Below are 22,046 nucleotides of genomic sequence, written 5' to 3' on the forward strand. Positions count from 1 at the left end.
TGCTCGTAATACGCGCGATTTCGACGTAATTAGTCCAACGAGCACGAAGTCACGGGAAAAAATTCTCGGTAGAAATCGTCATAAATGCCGAAATACAAAACAAAGAACACGATGTCAAACGTTCCGTCTGCAATGAGAAGGAAATGAAAAAGCAGCGACGAACGATCCCACTCCTTCAGCTACCAAATCGATTGCGCTTCGCAGACTACTCTCGTCAAATTAAACGAAACACGAGATGTTTCGTAGAATGTTACTCACTCGATATTTAGAAACGATTCCCGCGCTTCCCGCTGTTTTCTAATTCTGGGAATCCTTTGAAAGCAGATAGAGTTCGTGGAACTAAAATGGGAGAGAATAGATATGTATGAGGCTAGGTGGAAGAATGGAGACTTATATAGCTCCATCTCTTTTATGTCCTTCTGAGCGTAATGCTCATGCGTTAAAAAGGTGACGAAAAGAGACAGAGGTATACGTCTGTACTCTTGTGGCGGCTTCATATATGTATAGTCTCACACATATACGGAAGAGAATTTATAACGCTATGAATTCTCTGCCTCTATTGTCTCTATGCAGCAATCTTCGATTAGAGGTTGGCTTTTACTGCATAGCATAATTTTAGAAAATTATTTGAGATGTATAGTGTCTTGTGATGACAGGTATCAAAAATTTTAAGGGTTGATTCTACATAACAGAATAAGATGAAATTGAGACATGACATTTTTGACAATATTTAAGCTCTCTTTTTTAAGTTGGTAATTGTTGAAAATTGAAATTGCACGTGAAATACGTCCGACACGAAGACTTATTCTATTGCCGCTGCGACTGACCTAGCTAACGTGCGCCGCTAGTAGAATAAATCTCATAAATCCGACAGACTTTACGCTAATTCACAAGCTCTAATAATTCGAAATTGAAGCTCCAAACACAGTTCTGTCATTCTTAATTTCCGTCCTATTTTGACGGAAACAGACTGAGTGAACCAAATAAATTCTAGTTATTCCAGTTCACGCGTACTGAACGAATATTCAAACTCAACTTCCTCAAACACAGGAACCTGTGGAAAAAATTCTATTTTAAAAGTGAATTTCACATTTCAATTTTTTTAATTTTATTACATGTAGTGGTTCGTGATACGTGTTGAAAAAGAATCTGGTAGCTGCATGCTGGTTTGTGAAGGGTATAATTCACCGTTTCTTTTGAGGTCCTGAATAAATAGTACGAGCAAGGAAAACTAATTCAAAAGCAACCCTCATTAATTATTACACATGGAGTTATATTTTAATCCGTCTGCAGCCTAATAGATTACCTTCCAAAAATAACAATTTCACGTAGTATGGCCCAATACACTTGCCTCATATTTTCCTCAAATCGCTATACTATCCCAAAAATTTCCCTCGAAATTTTCCGCGCGATCCTAGCCTGAAGAGCGCGTATGCGTGAAATATTCAAGCATTCACAGTATCCCCGCGCCTCGATAGATATCGAAGAATATTAGCAGACCCCAATGAATATTTGAGGACGCTTGAAAGCTTCCAAAGGCATCCACGTATCCGCCCCAATATCCTACTAGCGAAAGTTCGAAAACATCTGCTCCCGCGACCACCCAACAAATCCGCTCTTGGGCAATTAGAAGCCCTCTCGAAAATCAACCGCTTGGATCCCTCGTGGAATTCAATCTCCTAATGCGTCCTTCACGACTTATCCTGGCTCCTCGCGCAGCGCACCCCCGCGCCATGCGCTATCGATCGTGGATCTAGACTTAGACCACAGTCGAGGCGAAGCAGTCGAAAAGGCAGGAAAGAAGTCAAGCGGAGGAGAGGCAGAGGTGGATGAAAAGCTGTGAGTTAAGGGAAGCTGCTGAGATCAGACAAAGGGATGATGGAGTCTATTTCCCGCGCTGAAAGTGACCCTGCTGAAGGAGACCGCGTCGAGGCGCGGGGCGCCTGGTCCATTGTCGCACTCCTGGCTCAGGCGGTCGCTGACAATGGTTCTTCCTGTCACTGGCGCTTCTCATTGCGCGTAAACGCTATCGGTGACGGGGAACACTGATCTTCGTGTTCCGCGAGATGGGGCTGAGAGAAAGGAGATACCCGGATACCGTTTCTTGCTTCCTTCCTCCCCCGCGTGGAGGAGCCGCGCACAAGTCGCACAGCGCTGCTGGGAATGACAAATCGATGGTTGTTTCGTTGATCGTCAGAGATTTGCATACGAAGGGATTCGCCTAATGCGCCGTCCAACGGCTGGAAAAGTGGAGTACACACGGTGTAATTTTTCTGCTTCAAGGCTCGCTGTGAGTGGGATCGAGAAGGAGGTGGCAATGATGGAGGTGGTGTTTTTGGGGCGTGGTAGTGGGGGTGTAAATTCAGCGGGAAAAGTAGGTTTTTGGAGAACGAAATTTGGGGAAATTAGGGCTGATGTCTAAAGGATTTATCAATATATGTATAATTAGTAATTTTATTAATGGGTGAACGTTGGCTGTCCCAAATATTTAAAACTGAAAAATTGGCAGATTTGTATGCTTTGAATTTTTCAAATTTTCTAGATTATCCTATAATTGAAAAGTTTTTAAATATTCAAATATTCAAATATTCAAATATTTAAATTTCAAAAATTTCAGTCCTTCAAATTTTGTAAATTTTCACAGTTACTTTATTTGTTTCAACTTTCCAGCTTCTTTTCCCAAGATACTTAGACTTCTGTACCTGACAGTTAAACTAACCCAAGTCCAATTTTTTCAAAATTGATGTTTTTACGAGATCTTATTACTTTTTCTTCATAATATTAAAACAACAGTAACAATAAACTGCTTCGAATACTATCCTAAAGAATGGGTAATCGCATTTGTTTTTCAGCTCTCCTGAAAAATAAAAAGAAAGACTTGGGTTAGTCTGGCACTCAGGTGCAAAATTATATCTACTTTCGCTGCATATATTTTATTCGCTTCATCATACTCCTCTTCCTCCAAAACCTCCCCATGATCCTCTAAATAAAGCGATCACCCACGTACGTGGCAATCAAACTGTTAATCCAAAAACCAATTCCAAACTTCGCTAAAGTCGTAAGCATAATTCACCCCACTATCCAAAGTTTTTCTAACCATCAGGAATCTTCAGAGTTTCGAAAGATTCTCGCATCCCCTATCGCGAAAGAAAGATTGCAGGCCAGGCGTCCGTTTCGATTCGACGATGTCTTTATCGCGGGATAACATCAGCCACCCACGCGAGGATATCCGTTACCCTGTGAACTGGGCTAAGGCCTCACTTATCCCCTTCTTGTATGCATACGCCAGGCGGCTTAAATGCCGCTTTAATAACCGAAGAACATCGCGAAGGACGAGTTGGCACGCGAGCCCGAACGTTCAGCTTGAACTATTGTGCTGGGTCGTTCCTTGAACAAATCGAGGCCGACTCAAAAATTGTTTGTCGAGAGTCCAAGATAGATGAACATCTAAAGTGGCTACAGCCCCTAGGCCGAATACGACTTGGACATTGACATTCAAACAAATGAGGTGCATGGTAACTACGAAACAACTGTCCTTCGAGGGATACGAATGACTGCGACTTGCGCGAATTTAGATTAGATTTTATGGTGATTGTACAGCACGTTCTGTTGGGGCAATAGAACTGGAACTTTTGTGATTAAGTAACCACTTGTGTCTTAATTATCTGCAGTAGATATGTAAATTCTTTTCAGCAAAACAGTTGTTAAAAATTGTACCGACGACGATATTTAATTAAGTAATGAAAAGTTGCTTAATAGGTGACAATAAAAGGATATTATGTAGGCGATAATAAAAGATAGAGTCGATTGTATTATAGAATCACGAGTATACCTCACAACTTCTTATAGGTAGCTTCAACAGCAGTTAGATGCTATTCTCAAGCACTTGGGGTCATCAGAGTCACCACCCTCAAGTCTTTGAGAAGTGGTAAAACACTCTTTACAGAAGTGCTTATATTCTATAAATGCAGATAACAGCTCTCATTAAAAGTTAAGAGTACAGTCAATATTCGCTATTTCCTTCCTCAATTCCTTTGATAGCTGGTCGAACTCACCTCAACTCCCACGAAGGGAATGAGAAACGCGGAGGAATTCACGCTCAGCGGGAAATCTTTCGACGTGTAGCACGCGTTCCTTATCCGCCGAATTTTTCTTCCTGGTTGGCGAATCTGGATTCCAGGTCACTGAGCCCAAAAGGGAGGGGGTGAACAGACCACCCTTCTAAGAATGGAGAACACGTTATGTCGGAGGGCTGATACGAAGAGACTGATTAAATTTCAAGAAAAGTCCCTTTAAGAGGGCTGGGTTACGCAGACCTTTGATCTGACAGGAAACTTTGTTTTCCCATTTCCGGTTCGTCGAACTTCGTGGCTCGAGGAGGGTTCGACATGTATGGGGAGAGATGGCAGTTACAGTATTTAGGGTGGTATTCTCAGATATGTCAAACTTTGATTTTTATGATTATTTCTTACTTCTTACAAGCAGCTTAGCTGTTCTGTGAATATTAATAAAAAAGTGTACATTTACATTTATGTCCTCGTATCTATTACAAACCCATGGAACTAAATATGTTTTATGGAAAATTCATTCTCATTAAGGGTGCTTGATACAGTAAGAAATATCTGTATTTATAGAAACAGCAAAAGTATACAATGTGTGAAAAAAGTAAAAAAGATAGGACTGCAGAGACTTGGAGAAAAGACAAACTATACAATCGTGTATTTCTAGTAGAACAAATCCAGAGATCCTTAGAACCGAGACTCGAGAATAAAACGATGACCAAAGGCAGAATGCTTGTTGCACGTATTCCCTTCGATGGCAAATAATACTTTGAGTGATTTTTCAGCTTTCAATCGCTTCACTACCTATCCCAAAGAACTCTGCTCTCAAAGAATACTCAAAGAGGAGAATATACGCTTTCGGCAGTTGCACGGAAGTCTGAGCGTAGTTTATAGTTCAAGGCTGGCTATCCTTGTTCCTAGACAGAGGCGTCGTAATTGATGGCCTCGTATCATGCCAACCGTGATAATGTGCGTCACGAGAACAGGTGGGATTCTCCTTGGCACCTAGCCTCCCTCTTTGTGTCCTTCGGTTTCTGAAAGACGGACTTCCGGTTGGTCACGCGACTTCGGGGCTCGTTACCTTCGCTATTCCTTCGCTGAACATTCTATCCAACATATAGTACGAGGAGAGGATCTAAGGAGGTTGAGCTGTGACATCAGGCGACCCTTAGGACGGTGAAAAAATTCACGCTTTTGTGTCGTACTATTTTCTTTTAGCTTCACTTGCGTGTATTTGTATGCCACAGTACCGTGAGAAAATTGTCGTAAGTTGAAAAATGTGAAATGTGTGAAAAGAGAGAAAATCAAATTTACGAAATGAATTAATTACAGCATCATGGAAGTTAATTACAGTATTTTTATTAAAATTTACTGGAATACTCACTGTCCAAAATTATTCTACGCAATAATATGAAAATTAAACATTTTTTATTCATGACATTTTCCTCGTGAAGTGCAATATGTATTACACGAAGAAATTAATTGTTTCAAATCTTCTTTCTGAAATTTCCAAATTTACTCTTTTCAGATTTTATGCAGAGTGATAATTCCAAATTCCATAATAGTCTGAAATTCAGGAATGACGAAATTGCAATTGAAGCTGCATTTCAGAAATAATTATTGCAGGAATGCTTGAAACTCCAATGAAATATGTCTGACTTGTGACGTATTCGACTACTTGCACTACTTGCGTCCCACGAGAAGTCTCTTGAAAAGCACTGCCTTTAACGCTGTCCAGGAGACTTCTCATGGGACACAAATATACATTAGCCAGCTCATCGCAGCGATGTCAGTAGAATAAGCCCTAAGTCAGACACGTAGAATAATCAGTCAAACAAAGCCTCAAACACAATTCTTTGATCCCTGACTTTCACTTTGATTTTTATTTTACCCTATAGAAGCACCCCCTAAGCTTCCAAACTAATCGTCTAAACTGGCGTCTGATCGGAGAGTGATGAAAGAGTTTCGGAACTCGAGTACGAAAGGGCAAGAAAGTTTCGCGGCTGTTAGAGGTCTGCGAGATTGAAAGCTGCTTGGGTGGAGCCACTCAGGAGATTAAACAAAAATTCGGGAACGCAATTTAACGAGCCCTTCGACGCCCGTTCGATACTTTCCCAGCTTAATTTCGCGTCCTCTTTGCTGCAACTGCTACGAACAAACTGGATTATTGAAATTTCCTTCCGTCCTATATCCAGACTAAGCGATCACAAAATTGAAAACAAACTTGAAGCATCTCTAATGATGTGTTTGGCAGCATCGTAATCATGGAGATTAGAAGTTCAACATCCATTAGGATTATTGGGAAATTAAAGTAGGTGTATTCAGTTCTGTCACGTCAATTTCTGAAACCCAGAAATTCCAAATACTTCTTCACTGAATCTTCTAAATATAAAACACGAATTCTGTCAAAGTCACATTTTCTAATAATCCAATTATTAATATCTAGTTCCATTTTCACCCAAGATTGTTTACCCAAATCTTTATTCTGAAGTAGCTTTGGAATAAAAAAATGACGATGAAAATCTTCTTAATCACTGGAAATTAATTCAGCACCGAAAATGCCAATGAATTCTTCCCAGAAGAAAGGATACAATAGGTACATAATTCCCATCATAAGCTACCTTTTCACCGCGCACAAACAGTAGCATTCGAGAGTCCTAATCAAGCAAATGGTCTTAGTACATCACTTTCAGCATTTCCTCAGCAACAAAGGTTACGTTCGAAAAAAAGCCAGGCTCTTCTCTCCACTCAGTTTCCAGACAAGACTATCTAACTCCCTTTTATTCAGATTTCCAGATATAACTCAATTCTCCTTTTTCCTTCCCCCGTTTCAGGAGAAACTCGATCAGTTTCCACGATGATTCTGTCGCGAAGGTTTTTTTTTTCACTCCCGACGAAGCGCGGTTTCGTTCTCGCGTTTATTCCCAAACGTCCAATGTTTTCGCGATTAATTCTGCCCGCGGTTGAAAATACTCTACTGCGAAAGGAAACTGACGGTCAGTGGAAGCTGCTGCGAAGAGCAGGCGTCGTTGCGTCGATTTTTTCCCTTTCTGTTTTTCGAAACGAAGAAAGGTCCTGGCGCGTCTGGCCTCCCAGGAATTATGGCAGTTTCACGGTAATTGCTTCCGGATGAAACGATGGCGTGGCAGTGCTATTGCTAGCGCAGGGGCGTACCAGCGGCCGCGGCGTTAATTTATTTTCGCTTTGTCGATAATTAACGCCGATTCGACGGGACACGTCGAGCTCTCCCGCCCTCCAGCAGGTTGCCTCGCTCCACGAGGAACTGTGTTCCATTCTCCCTCTGCCCTTTCGTTCTCTCATTTTTTTTATTCGCTTTCGACGGCTGGATTTTTCTGTTTGTCATTTTGTTTGTTTGCAGCTGGAGCTGGAGTGGAGGGCTGGACTGTGGAAGCGAGTGATTTAATGGTGAATATTGGAAAATTACTTGCAGTTATTTTACTGTGATATATTATGTGTGTGTTATTGAAATGTATTGGTAAATGAATTGAATTATCAAAGTTTATACTGATTTCTTCTTGTCCATTCTAATATGGATATGTTTCTGTAATTTATGATATTGTATTGTTTGTAGCGTTTATTTATGGCTTTGGCGGAGATTATTAAATATTGGAAATGCTCTGTGTACTTTTAAGTTGTTAGTTATAACTGGTAATATAGTAATTAAATAATTTATAGTGTTTTGAAATGTGTTGTTTAAACAATTCTTAAGTGTGGAGATTTCTTTTAGTTAAATGAGGAAATATGTCAGAAGTTGTTAACATGGGACGAAAATCAAGAGTGTTGATGTTGTTTTTGAAGCTTTATTTCAGAGTTATTGATTATTAAAGACAAGCTTTGATAGAACGTGAAATGTGTCTGCCTTGACCTATTCTACTGACATCACTTCGTCTGATGTGGCAGCACATGCCACCAGGAGCATAAGATTCGAGTCAGACACCTTCTACGCCAACTTTAAGCATCTATACAATAACTAATAACCCTGGAAGAAAGCCTCAGTCGCAATTTCTGTCAAAACTATTAACCTTTGCCCTATTTCGATATGTAGAATCACCCTTTAATATATGTTTAAGAAACGCAATTATTTAAAAATTACTAACAGAATTTTAAGATCACTATAAGTTTGAAAACCTGAAAATTTTTCAGCTCGAAAATCTAAAATTATTTATACTGTGGAAATAAATCCCAGTCACCTCCCCCTCTAATATGTTCAACTAAAACTCCCTGTGAACCTACACCTCTGCATCCCAACGACACCACTGAAACAGAAGGAGCCTAATTGAATCAGACCTGAAACTGCGAGAAAGAAACAGAAAGAAAGAAATTAGAAGAAAAATCGCAATATCGGTTTTCCTCCGCCGATTTATGGTTCTCACCTCCGATTGATTTCGTGCAAAAACGCGAGCGTTATTGGCTCGCCGCGAAACGCCGACGAAATATCTCGCAATCTTTAAACTTCATTCTTCCGGGCCGAGCTCGAACTTCCGAGAAAGAGTTTCGACGAATGGTTTCTAGTCGTTGACCTGCCGTTCGCGTTCCTTGGCCGAATTTGTCCGGGAAGATCGATCTGGCCGCAGAATGAGAGCTCGCCCCGAGAACTGCGTCGCGATTTCGAGCGGAATGGAAACGTTTTATCTGGAGAGGCCGCGTTCGATTTATTCCCCGATGTAAATTCGAAGGGCGCATCGAGGCGTCCTTCTTCCGCAGATCGACTGTAAAGATTACTCCCATGCAGACGGGCGGACGTCAGTAAAAAGTGAAACTCTGGGGAAATAGAAACGAAAGGAGGCGACTCGAAGAATAAGTAATGGAAGGTTTGTAGAGCTTGCGAAGTTGCGTCGACCTCTCTTAAAAAACTTGTCGTTAGACGATCGTAGTTTAAATATTGTGAAGCGTGAAGTGATAGGGCAGAATTGCCTGTGTATACTGTTATGTACTGTATATTGTTCTGCTAAACCATAGCTCTGTGATTTCTTTGTTGTAATGAATATAGATGGTATCAAATATTTAAATATCAGCCTATAATATCTAGTATTAATTAGCGAATAACTTATGGTCAAATAAGGAATACTTGGTGTTCGACAACAGGTGTCAGAAATTTTAAGGAGTGATCCTGTTTGATAAAATAAGACAAAAATTAAGAATGACAAAATTGCGTTTAAGGCTTCGTTTCAGAGGAATTAATTAGCGAGAAAACATTTATATTATGTCGCGTAAAAGGTGTCTGACTTAGGACTTATTCTACTGCAAGCGTGCAGTAAAATAGGTCAGACAGCCAAGAACCAGTAGAATAAGTCCCAAGACAGACACACAAAAATCAGTAGAATAAGTCTCAGGTCAGACAGAGTAAAGTCAGTAGAATAAGCCCATAGCCAGACATACTTCTCGCGAATTTTAAATATTTTCTCAGTAATTAATAACTCTGACACGAGACTCGAAACGTATTTTAATCATTCTTGGTTTCCCCCTATTTTAGGGTGTAGAATCAGACCTTAAAATTTCCAACATCCATTGTCGAACACTCTGTACAACCTAAAATATCTTTAATTCTCGTACCAGAATCGTTCACAAAATTATTGTCGAGCCTCGTAACATTTTCCAAAATAGACAAAAGTACCCTAAAAAAGGAAAAATATCCTGCATGAGCTACGAGTACACGAGTTTCGGTCGAGTTCTAATGGCAACGAAAAAGTGTTTAACGACCGGGATAAAAGGCGCAGCGACAATGGCCGATAAATTAATTGAGAAATGGGGCTGTAACGCGGGCCCATGTTCCACTGACCGATTGTAAAATATACATTCTGCAGGGGTCGGTGATGGGGGTGATCTCGCAAACGGGCGTCAATTGTCCCATTGTTCTCGTTAATTTCTGCCCTCTCCACGCTTTTCCCCGACTCCGGATGGATTCACGGACCGACTAGAATTACATTCTGTTTCACGATCGGGGCCGAGCGCTCGTTCCACACGAATGGAACCTCGGAGGCATAAACACGTCCAGCGGCGGTGCTCGTTAAGTCGAGCCACGCCAGACCGTTTTCACCCCTTGTTGGTCACGCAAAATGGAAAGTCTTGCGGCGTAACCTTGCTTCGCGGCATCGATTTCCACACACTACAGGGAGACGTTGCATGCACATCCTTGACTCTGGCAACCTTTCTTGCCCCCGGGGTCAAGGGCGACAGGTGCGAAAGATTAATCGCGCAGGAAGTTGGGGACCTTCGGAGGAGGAGCTCGAAGGTCCTTCGTTGGGTGGTTGAGAAAGATTTCTTTAACTGGAGGGAGAGAGTGGGTCAGGTTTATGAATAGTTGAGCGTTTCGGTGCTTGGATCTATTAATAGAAGACAGAAGTATGAATATTTCTTTCATTTCTTAGTGGATTTCTTAAGTACTTTCTTCTTATTTTTATGGTAAGAGAGTTCTATAAAAGAGGGCATCTTGTATAATTGAAGTCACGTCATTTATTAATTTATTAAAATAGAATTTTGTGTTGCGTACGAACCAGGAATTTCTCTAAAAATGCGTTCGAAATTTGATCCAAAGATAAAGGCTTAGCGACTTTTCTAACTACTAATATTGTTAAGAAACAAGATCATCCATAACAGCATAGAATTTCATTATATATATGCAAGGAACAACAGAATATGAATCAGCATGAAATAATGAAACATTGAAATGCAGGAATGTTTTAATCAGAGATTGGATTCTATTTTCATAACTTGATTTCAATCTATAGATGAAAATTATTTTACTTTTTATTACCTTATGCTGAAAAAGATATTACGATTAAAGATTGTATAACCTGGTGTACATTGAGGAGAATGTTCAGTAACGAAAACATTAAATTCCCTGAAAGAAATTAATTTCCCCCAAACGCAGGATCCGATAAAAGAGAAATATAAGAGGTATGTGAGAGCTGGGAAACGTTTCCACCCAAAAAATTCATGGAAATCGATATCGAATCTCCATATATCCTAGGTCGGGGGTTAAAGTTCGATTTACGTGGCTGTGGTACATCGATTCGAACAGCCGGTGACTCGACTTCACATTGAAACTAAAGGAATCACTATTTTCTACTATCGTTTATCTTTATTATCATCAGTAATGCGATTGTCAAGAATTCCGCTACTCGAATCGCGAAATTTTTATTGCAGCGACCCTGTGCAATCCGATAGCGGAATCCATTAGCGTAACAATAAGGCCAGGAGGCAAATCAAGATTTTACGCTCGATGATATCACTCTCCTCGAAGGTCGGCCCGAGCGACTTCATTTTTTCCTCGTTTTCCACCAAATGTATCGATAACGACATAAGAAAGGCAAGAAGTTATGTTTCAGGAAAAAGAAGCTTTTAAAGGAGAATAACTTTCTGTGAATTTGCATGCATTTGAGTTTTCGTGACAAGAGAAAATTTTTCTTCGATTACTAAGGAAATATTCCCACTTGGAAAGGTGACTGTGTATTCACTGTGCTTTCTTGAAACACGAATAATATGAAAAATTCCAAGTTCCTTATTTCAGTAATTCTAAATTTCAGAAATGACAGGTTTAGTTCTCTATAAATAATCCCTCCAAATGGGAATACTCTCTTAAATGTCACGAGGATTTCGTCAATTACACATTAGCTGTTTATGGAAAATCGTTTGCCGAACAGTTCTGTAGCAAACTGCGAAGAGTAGATTTCCATTGGCTAGAGGAGAGAAATTCAATGGAAACAAGGGACCGATGAGAACAAAACGAATGCTGAACCCAGTAAAACCTCCTGAATTCTCTACGCGTTCGCGAACGCTGCGCGATGGAAATACCGAATTCCTCGGCGAAGCAATTCCGGTTTCTCTCATTACTTCGTCAGCTTTTGAGCACGGGAAACAATTTGCCTTGCAATTTTTCTAGAATCGAAAGGGCAGAAAATTTCCCTGAAAAAAGGCCTTGAAAATTCGTCGGAAACCTGTTCTCTGGGCTTCGCGGATCACGCCCAGGGAGTTCGTGGGGCGTGCTTATTTCATCTTTGGCGTTGCCAGTGAAATGAGCCTGTCAGCGCGAGACAGAGGGATGAAAACTGTCGGGAGAAGAATATTGTGGCGAAACTGTGTGAGTCGCGAACCTGGTGAAAGTAAATTAATGAAAAAGAGGAAAAGAGAATTGGAAAGAGTAGATGAAAAGCAGAATACAAAAGAGGGTGGAAGAGACAGAAATTTTGGGTCCAATGAGGACGTGTGAAATAGAACATGAATAGAATATTGAGAAATGTAGGAACCTGGAGATAAAAGGAATGAGAGAGTTGGGAGAGAAATAATGATGGGAGTGGACTTGCAAAGAAGTAGAGAAAGGGAGAAAGTGAACACGTTTGACAGAAAATGAACAGAGTAGTCGGTGGTTGGAAAACGCGAGAGAGGGTGGAATAAGGATTCAAAGAGAATGAAGTTTGAGGACAAACGTGAACAAGGAATAACAGAATATAAATGAGTATAAAATAATGGAACATTGAAACGGAGGGATGTTTTAATGAGAAGTCGGATTTTACTCTGTAAACTTGAATTTAATTTATTCGAGATCAAACTTTTAAAACATAAAAGTTATACCAAAAGATCCAGTAGATTTTGCAAAATTCTAAGTAAATAAGTAAATAAAGTATCTAAATCTTCAATGCTATTTAATCACTTTTCTTGAACCCTTATTTTTAAATGAGAAAATTTCTTTAGTGCCCTTTCTTCTCTTCCAAAATATAAATTCTATATTCTAGATGTTAATTAAAGCCTTAACAATTTTTTGAAAATGTGACTCAGGTTGTTTTGCTTTATAACTACAGATTTACGCTACACGAAAGGAAATTTGTGGGTCACTACGAAATAAAATATCTAGCATAAAAATTGCCAATACAAATGTCAATTTACATATTATTTAAATTTGTGCTCCTCATATTTATTTCATCCCATTTTATTGCATTATATTTTATAAAGGGATCATTTTTAGACCACTCAGTAGATCGTAGAGAGTAGATAGCATGCCTTGAGCACAAGGAACGCATAATATTAAAGTGAATATGGTGAGTAAAATAAGCGAAAAAGGAGAGAGCGCAGGTGGATAGTGATGGATGGAGGAAATTGTTGAAAAATGACGGATAACAAATGTTTCGCATCATTCCGCAGGGAAGCCGAGGGAAGAGAGTCGAAAGGGGTAGAATGTGCGCTAAAATGAATAGCGGAATGATGGATAGAAAATTACCCCGCTTTAAACAATGGTTTGAGCGAAGAATGGGACGCAAAATCGATGGCAATCGAGTAACGCCACTGAAAATGAGATTATAGCAATGCAGCAGTACAAATAGAGAAAGGGAAAAAAGCGAAGGTGTCTCGAACATCGCGGCAGAATTATGACTGCCAATACTTGGTAGAAATGAAGCAAGCGCGAGTCAGAGGAGTAACTCTTATCTATTTCATTTATAAATGTGGTTGTTGCACAGCGATAAATGTAATTCTGCGGTACGAAGGAAGCGCCTTTTCCTGTGTCAAGAGGCAAGGATATAGATATGGAAGAAAGGCAATTAAGTGAAAGAAGAAGGCGGAAAAATTCAGTAGGAGGAAGAAGCATTCGGGAAGCAAGACGGAGCAGAAGATTAAAAGAGCAAGAACGAGCACAAGGAGACCAGTACGAACAAAAGAGATGAAGAATGGTCGAAGAGAGGAAGCGTTGAGGAAAGTTGAGAAGAGCGATGGGGGCGAGGCGATGACAGTACAGAGCGGTGGATGAGGGAGGCAAAAGGTGCAACACTCAACGAAAAGAAACCAAAACGTTCCTATGTTTCCCATTAAAGGAACCACGCATCGAAGCAGCCGAACATTCAAAATCACACACGCAGAGAGTACAAACTCCCAACCCAAGGCACAAAATCCCAAGAAAACAAGAAACTCACTCTAAAAGGGCAACAAAACAGGAACGACAATACGTAAATCCACGCCAAGTCACGAAAGTCACCAAGAAAGACGTTCATCCTAAAACACCAGATGCCTAGGGGCAAAAATCGAAAGAAACACAGTCATAGGACCCAAGAAAATCTGACTGCAATTCTCCCCGCGCCGAAAGAGTAGAAGGAACGCCAAGAGCCTGGAAGACGGACGAAGAAGGCAGCAAACAAATCCTCGGAAGAAGGACGCAGCAACGCGAGGCGTCGAGGAGGGAGCAGCGACACCAGCGCAGGAGTAAGAAGAAAACAGGGTGAACCAAGATGGAGTGTCCCGTTGGGGGGTGGCGGAGGGACGCGTGTTCGAAAACACGGACACCTATCCCGATGAAAAAAAGAAGCACGAAGGCACAGGAGCCAGAGGAACAGGGACGAGAACTGCGTCGACAGAGAGTGTCGAAGGGAGAGCGAGAGGCGGCGTGCAGGGTGCAACAGAGGGGCGGTTGGAGCGAGATGGCGGGACCAGGAGAGGCAGAGAGCGAGACAGCTCGAGCGGGCGAGTGGCGGCGGGGGTGGAAAAGCGAGGAGGGAGTAGCAGGAGAGCGAGGCTGCGGCGTAGCCTCAGTGCCGGCGCAGTGGCCGGGCCATCGTGTCCTGTGCCTAGCTTTCTGTGCTCCCTCCCTCTGATCCTGCCTCCACAGTCGTCGACGATCCTCCACAGAGATCGTCCTCCCTGCCTTCGACCGTGTGACACGGCCCGACATCGTTGTCACGCTCCCTCTGACCGCAGAGTGCGACAGACCGCCAGAGGAGCCAGGATGAGTGTCGCCGCGACGCGTCTCGACGCTCGGTGAGGTCCTGCCGCGTAGGACCTCCCGCTGGTGCAACCTTCTACCGTGACTGACGCTTTCGGTGCCCGTGTACCCGTGATACGCCACTGGCCTGAGTCGAGCGAGTCCTGCTGGCCGCTAGGAAGCGAACAGGACGAGCGGCGAGAAGGACACCCTGCCGGGCAGCAACCGGGAGGATCACAGGGCGAAGAGGTGGGAGCCATGCCGCCCGGGCGAGCTTCCCTCGAGGTAGCCAGGATCGTCCGGCATCCCTGTCCTTCTGGTGCGCTGCGTACTGGTCGCCTCGTCTGAGGTAAGGACCCTTTTCCCACCATCGCGAGGTTCTGCCTGTCTGAACCTCCTTTGGGACTCTGCTTCCGGGGGAAGGTGCTAGACCTTTCGGCGCAGGAGAGTCAAGGGGATGCTTTCGGAGCGCGTCGATGCGGTAGGAGCTTGTTGCTGGGTTTAGGTGTGCTCGGTGTCCATGCTGAGGAGTGTGCCTGAGTGCTCGATGGAGGAAAGTAGAACAGCTGGAAGCTTTGGGAGTGTAGGGTCGAGTTCAGACCGCCTTGTCAGTGATTCGAGGATCTTATCCAGGCTGCTTGAAGCTGCTGCTGTTTTTCGGCCGACTTTCGAGGTAAAAGGTGTCCACGAGCTGGAGAGTGCGGATGAGTGCTGAGATTGGGGAGGCGTGAAGGAACTGAATGCTCTGCGAGTGAAAATACGTGTCTCGGTGTACCTTGGGAGCACCTGAGATTTGTTGATATGGATCGAAAGATTCTGGATTCTCCAAGTGTCTTAGCTGATATAAAAATGAATCGATTGCCCTTTTCAAGAATACAAGTACTTCGTATGAATTCTAATACCGAATTTTCTGCTAGAAAAATGGCCAGGATTCTCGGTTTAATTACCCACTCATATCTCGTTGAATGATTCCATTTGGTCCCATTCTGGGTACTCGTGGAACGATTATATACGCCTGATAACAATCACTCGTTCTGCCTCTCCAAGCGTCAGCATAGCTGTAACAGTAATTGAAGAGTCGTTCCAGCCTGGTCGACACTGTTTTTCGTCACTGAAGGGTCGATGCTCCATCACGACATCATCGAACTCTCCCTTCTGTTGACGTTCGTTCAGAGGCTGCCGTTGGCCAGCCTGAATTACAGCACCAAGCGCCGTGGCACCTGTTCCAGAAGGGTCCAGAGACTAGCGAGTAAACGATGGTTCAGGGAAATTAGATTGAACATATCGGGCAAACACGTAACGCTTGACCTCGCTGAGTTTCGATCTTCCATTAAGCGCTTGTAGTCCATTCCATCACAAAATCCTTGTAACGTGTTTCTCCTTCATTTCCGTGGCAAGGTGCTGCGGAAATTAGCAAACGCAGATGCCTTCGAAGTTGCTGCGAGTTTCGAAGGCGAAACGCTCGCAAAAGTGTGTCCTAGGAGCACGTAAATCCTGAAGTCTCAGGAATAGAGTTTTGTTGGGAGTTTGGGGATTGCCATGAGTCACGGATTTCACGAAGTTATTTCGCAACTGAAATCTCTTTTTACGAAGGATCTGTGTACCTTGAGACTCGATTCATTGCTGGACGGAGCCATAAATTGCGTTTGGACACTGCTTGACCAAGAATTGGTCCCCTGGTTTATAGGCTGACAACAGGAATCCTGAGATAGAGATTAACGAAGCTCGAGTACTGTTTAATTAAGTGTTATTTGTCTCTTGATACAGTGTGCCTGACTAATACTGTCTGATCAAGAGCGACGTTTAATGTAGTCGCTGTCCCGAAGAACAGCTGACAATAACCAGTACGAGTTATAAATCGTGTACAAAACAGGCCACCAAAAACACGGCCAATACAAAGCTGTAACGCAACCCTCCACTCTATGACACTTGCGCGCCCTGCTGTTTGCCACACGGAGCCCGAGTTATAGTATGCATTTACAACCCACACGTTACTATGCCATGGGTTACTTGAACTAGCCTTCGCGATATTAACCTTGTAATTCATAATCATAAGAGCCGTAGGCCGTCTCGTATTTGCAACATGCCCTACATTTTGTCACATCGTATTCCACTTCCTTTGAGATACTAATAAGGTAACTTGTTATAGTCGAGATAAAATTTGTTACAACTTTGTACTTCTTTTTATTTATTTTACCACAGATCATGGGTCTAATTTTAGGAATTATTACTAGTCGAATTTAGAGAAATATAAATATACAATTTAAAATAAATAAATTCTATATAAATTTCTGTATATCTCTATATAAATTTAGATATAAATATTGTATTCTGTATAAAATATGAGTAAAATAGAACGTTTAATTTCCCGATAGACTCGAGGGCAATGGAAGCCTATGTTTCCTGTCGATCAGCTCGCAGAATAACAACTCGAAGTCCACTGGTTTCTCACGACAGCCTATTATTAGCCTTGATACCCATTCGTTTTCACGATTCAGACACAAATAGCGAAATATTTATAGAAGTCAGACACGCCGTTTTGATTATCGCCATTGAGCCTCGAGGAACGCGCGCGAGGTATTAAATTCTTCCTAGAGATACGACGTTCGCTTTCCCGAGACGTTCTGCGGGATAGGCTACTATCTATGTATATCTCAGAATTTCCCATATTTTCAGCACGAAACTTTTCACCAGAACTCGAGCACTCCTCGAATACACTTTTTAAGAATTCTATCGAGTCGATGACTCTCGCGGAGCGATTGGGACCCATAGAATGCTTTTCCATAAATTTCGTGGGAAATTCGGCCGAAGGGAAAATTTTCGGCAGCGCTCGAAACGGAATAGGATATCAGGAACTGCGTCAGAAGTTTCACACGCGTCGTCGCGATTTCTGCGGGCATAAATTTCAGAAATTCCGGAAATTCTGTCGAACCCTCGCGATCGAATTGGAAATTTCCTCTGCCCCATAAATCTAGGAACATGGATTACCTACTGTAGGGATCACCAGATCTATGGATCATTCAGGATTTATTTATCCATCTTGGATGCCTTTGAGCACTGAAGTATCAATACTCCGAATTTTCCGCATCTGACGATCGTTATCATGCTCTGGATACGCGAAACGCTTCTCAAGGTTTTACAGCCTCGTGGCTGCCAAAATTTGCGTACCTCGTAGGGGATGCTGCTGAGACACCGTGGCTGGTCGCTGTTGTAAACTCGAGCGTGACTTATCGCCACACGCTCACAAACACGCCCGCCAAGAAGCTCAGATATTCCTCTCGCTCATCGTTTAAAGATTCTCTGAATAAAAGATGAAAGCTACCTTGGATAAAGACTCGAAACGTCGATGAGCTCAGGCAGGACTTCGTCTGTGATCAATGCTAATCGTCGAAGGAATTACGTTCAGAAACTTCCTTCACACGCAGCTCTTCAGTACTCGAGTCGACCGTTTCAAACAGTGTCCAACTTGACCAAACTGTACCAAACGTCGAAACACATCCTAGGACCGTTTAATCTCGTAATAACATCTCGATTCTCGATGATCACAGTTCACTTCGTTGTACCTTGGAGAGTAAATAGGTCCCGCAAACCGTGTCAAACTTTGACGTGGTACGATTTGAGCGTTGCCAGGCGCGCTGTCAATCATTCAAAGCGATTTGGCACGAGCTGTATCTCGTTAGTCCTGCATTACTGTGCACGCAGTTTCCATTCAATTTCCCAAATTATCTTCGACTTCAAAGGCCGATGTCGTTGACAGCTGGTGATTGAGCGATAGAAATTGAGTTCGAGGATCTGGGCTTCGTTTCGATGCTCGACGGATGTTCGATTGCAATTTACTGTAGTGTTAAAGTTTCAGGTTGATGTCTAAGCGTGCAGAAACGTTTGGAATTCAGAAGCTTAGATTTTTGGTAAAAATTCTAAAAATTGTTGGATCTCGAATTGAAGTAATGGCAAAAAATAGTGAAGTTCTGTTCACCAACGTGATGCATCAAGTCCTCAGGATTGTCTTGAGTACACCATAAATTGTTTTCTGTAGTGCAGAGGACTTACTAGCTCGCCTCGAGCATCCTCCACTAGCCAATGATTAAATTAGCAGCCTGCGCAAGGCGATAACGCGTTTATCGGACATCATCACGTCATCCCTTGCTGACGTGTAATCATTTTACCATCCCTACACCTTCAAAGTTAACATTATCCTATGCAAAAGTTATCCTATGCCAGACAGCAGAGAACTAAAAGAAGCACGGGTTCGATAACCTAATAACAGCGGAATAAAACAATAAAAACAAGGAACCTTCTTTCAAACTGACAAAGTTTCGCTTTTATTAAAGAAATGGTCCATGGCGGATTTAATATTTCTTCTGGGATTTCATTGATTAATGTGTGAGACAGTAACCAGAATCAAGTTGTTACGAAACTGGCAATGGGATTTGGATGGGATTCAAAGCGGGGAAATAAAATTGAAGTTTCATTCAATTTGAAACTCGGAAGGCTGCCGCGGTCGCTGGAAGTTACAATTTCATTTACAGATCACTTTTATTTATGTATACATTTCAATAGATAATTTCGCGTATGAACGAATTTAACTAGAACGTAAATTAGGACACTAAGAGTCGATTGAGATGGATAATTTGAACCCTAATAAACCATTAAATAACTGTAGTTTTTCTTTACTAAGTACCACGTTTAATCCCCTCGAAAATAGATGGAATCCTGCAATTTGAATTTCGCGCTACACTTAACGTAACAGTAATTTTTTGAAACGTTCCAAGTATAAGCCCATTATCTCTAATCTGATTCTCATCGTTCACAAGAGAGTAGAAAATTATTATCAAATTTACGTGATCGATATAGTCGAATAATCGAATAAGGGCTTCTATTCGGCCCAAACGACACTGCCGATCGAATTAGAAGCTAACCCTCTTATCTGCTGCCTTAGGTCACTTTTTCAGCGCTCGGTAACGAGGGTGCGATCAAGAAGTTTCCAGCAAGCGCGTTATCAAGCGTGCCTAAAATAATATTCTCGAGCAGCGGCAAGGGATATTTTTTCCAGAGAGAGAGCTACCATTAAAAAATATTACCAAAGGACGAAGAGGCCCACGAATGGCATTGTCTCTCGAATTAATAGAACCTCAAAATTCTCACGAGGCTGGAATGTGAGCTTAAACTCAGTTGCCTTCGGTACGCATATTGTATTCGCGCTCAGCAACGTCGAATCATTAAATTTACCAGAACCACCTTGGAAAAATGAACAAATAATTTCTCGAGGAAGAATCTCGCGGGAGAAAGACATACACACAGAGAGAATGTCGGTTCGTTGCATTAAATTTCGCGCTTGCGGAGACACTGTTCGATCTCTCTGTTTCTCTTCGCGAAACGACTCGAGCTGTACCCATTTCCTGTGAAAAAGCTGCGCGAGGAAGAAGCATAACTGTAATAACGGCACTCCGCCGATTGTGAATGTCTATTTCTATAATCTTGGAATTTATGCGGAAGGGAAGGGAAATTGTGGGGAGAATCGGTGGAACGGGAGGCAAAAAAACAGAAATTTTATGTGAAAGCTTCTAAGAATATCTAAAAAATCTGTAACGAATAAAACTAATAAAAAATTAGTGAAATACCACGCAAGATGATTAAAAAGCTGAGTTAAACAGAATTTTTTTCCAGATTCGGGGGCGTTTTTTCGCTAAAACTGATTTCACGTAAAACAGAACAAAAGTGGATCTCGTTTATAACTATTTCTTTAAATTCCAAGCTTTAACTACTGCGGTAGAATTGCCACTATATAACAAGGTGGAACATTTCGAGCATCGCCAGGAGATAAGCTGGCTCAGCTGATTCCTCCTGCGTGAAACTCCATTTCGGAGCAGTAATTCGCCGCACGGAATCCACGAAAAATTTCGACGCATCGTTTCGGCGAATTAAAAAAGAGCCCGCGTGATTAAACCATCATGTGGGAACTCGTTCTCCCCGAGAATTCTTTTCTAAATAGAAGGAAAGCTTCAGCATGGCCATCAGCGGGTAACTTCATTAGCAGTTAGCCAGCTGTTTTACGCTCTTTTTATTTTTAATTTAAACGAGACTGCGGCTAATTTTATTTCAATCCTCTCGTGGCTTTCGAGAGAGGGGAACAGGGGAATTTCGTTCTTCAGTGAATTAAGGCGTCAACGGGGACCGAAAATTTCCACGCGATCGCGTGGACACCTTGTTAATCTCGCTGCTTCAATTTTCGATTGCGCCGCCCGCCAACGTGTGCATTCTCCACCCGCGGATTGTTAAACTACCCCCAATAATAGGGGTTCCTGGCTGGAAACGGCGCTCGAACACCCGTTATCGAGCTAACGACCTCTAGTGTCGGACAAAAATTCCCGATAGTGATCGGAATTGCTTTCGTATTAGCGTGAGAACGAGCTCTGCGCATCTATCTGCATCAGAATGCAACGATGATTACTGTGACGCATTTTTATCGATAAACTGTGTATTACGAAACACTGAACGCCAGATCGAGGCTTTTAATGGACCGATGTAGAATTTGTAGAGAAAGTAAGCTCTACTATTGTATTTTTCAATACATTTTATGTTGTTGTCCTGTCAAACGCGGCTATAGATATAAAGATAAATAATTGAGTTTGCGTGTAGTGTGTAGCCTGTGGAGCACTGAGTTTTCATTTTCAAAATTGAAAGTTTCCCACGCTTTTATTAATTCCCTGATGTACAATGACATTGGTTTAGAGTTCATATTTTTTTTAAATGCATTCAAAATGAATAATAATTCTGTATTTTTCAAAAGTATCACGTTACCTTTTTTCATTTTTCAACAAAATACCTATCTTTTAAAAACAGACCTAAATTCCCTAAAATACCTACGTTCCACTAACACAACTCATTCAACTTCAACCAGAGACTCAAGAGTACCCAGGACCCTAAACTTTCGCCCCAAAACTGTTCCCAATTTTGGCATCCCTAACGCCGCAACCTCCCAACGAAACATTTCCTGCAGAAAAAAAGCTCTGAGACAACTCACTCTCAAAGCCACCAGGTTGTTCCCTCGATTGTCTTCGACGGGCAACCTGCGTCGAAGTTGACCAACTCAGGCCTGGAATAATGAAATTCCCGCGGCGAAACGGCCGATACAATGTCGACCAGTGGATCTCTTGGTGGCGCGGAAAAGCAAGCTGGAAAGTTTGTTATCGCATCGGGAGCCGTATGGAGAGGGAATCGGAGCACTTCGTCGGCTCCCTGCTAACCTTCTTTCGCTCACACGGTTTCGTCGAGTCCTC

The 22,046-nt window shown here is 42.1% G+C and overlaps 1 long non-coding RNA gene across 1 annotated transcript in view; it reads left to right on the forward strand.

Annotated features, from left to right (window-relative positions):
- The first annotated feature begins 14,790 nt into the window (after nucleotides 1–14,790).
- Nucleotides 14,791–22,046, forward strand: part of LOC143185105 (uncharacterized) — a 73,407-nt gene continuing 66,151 nt past the window's right edge. Inside the window, exons 1-2 of the long non-coding RNA XR_013002869.1 lie at nucleotides 14,791–14,796; nucleotides 14,842–15,115. This is a non-coding gene — a long non-coding RNA (uncharacterized LOC143185105). The remainder of the gene's footprint in view (nucleotides 14,797–14,841; nucleotides 15,116–22,046) is intronic.

This window comes from Calliopsis andreniformis, chromosome 10, assembly GCF_051401765.1.
Source record: "Calliopsis andreniformis isolate RMS-2024a chromosome 10, iyCalAndr_principal, whole genome shotgun sequence".
NCBI lineage: Eukaryota > Metazoa > Arthropoda > Insecta > Hymenoptera > Andrenidae > Calliopsis > Calliopsis andreniformis.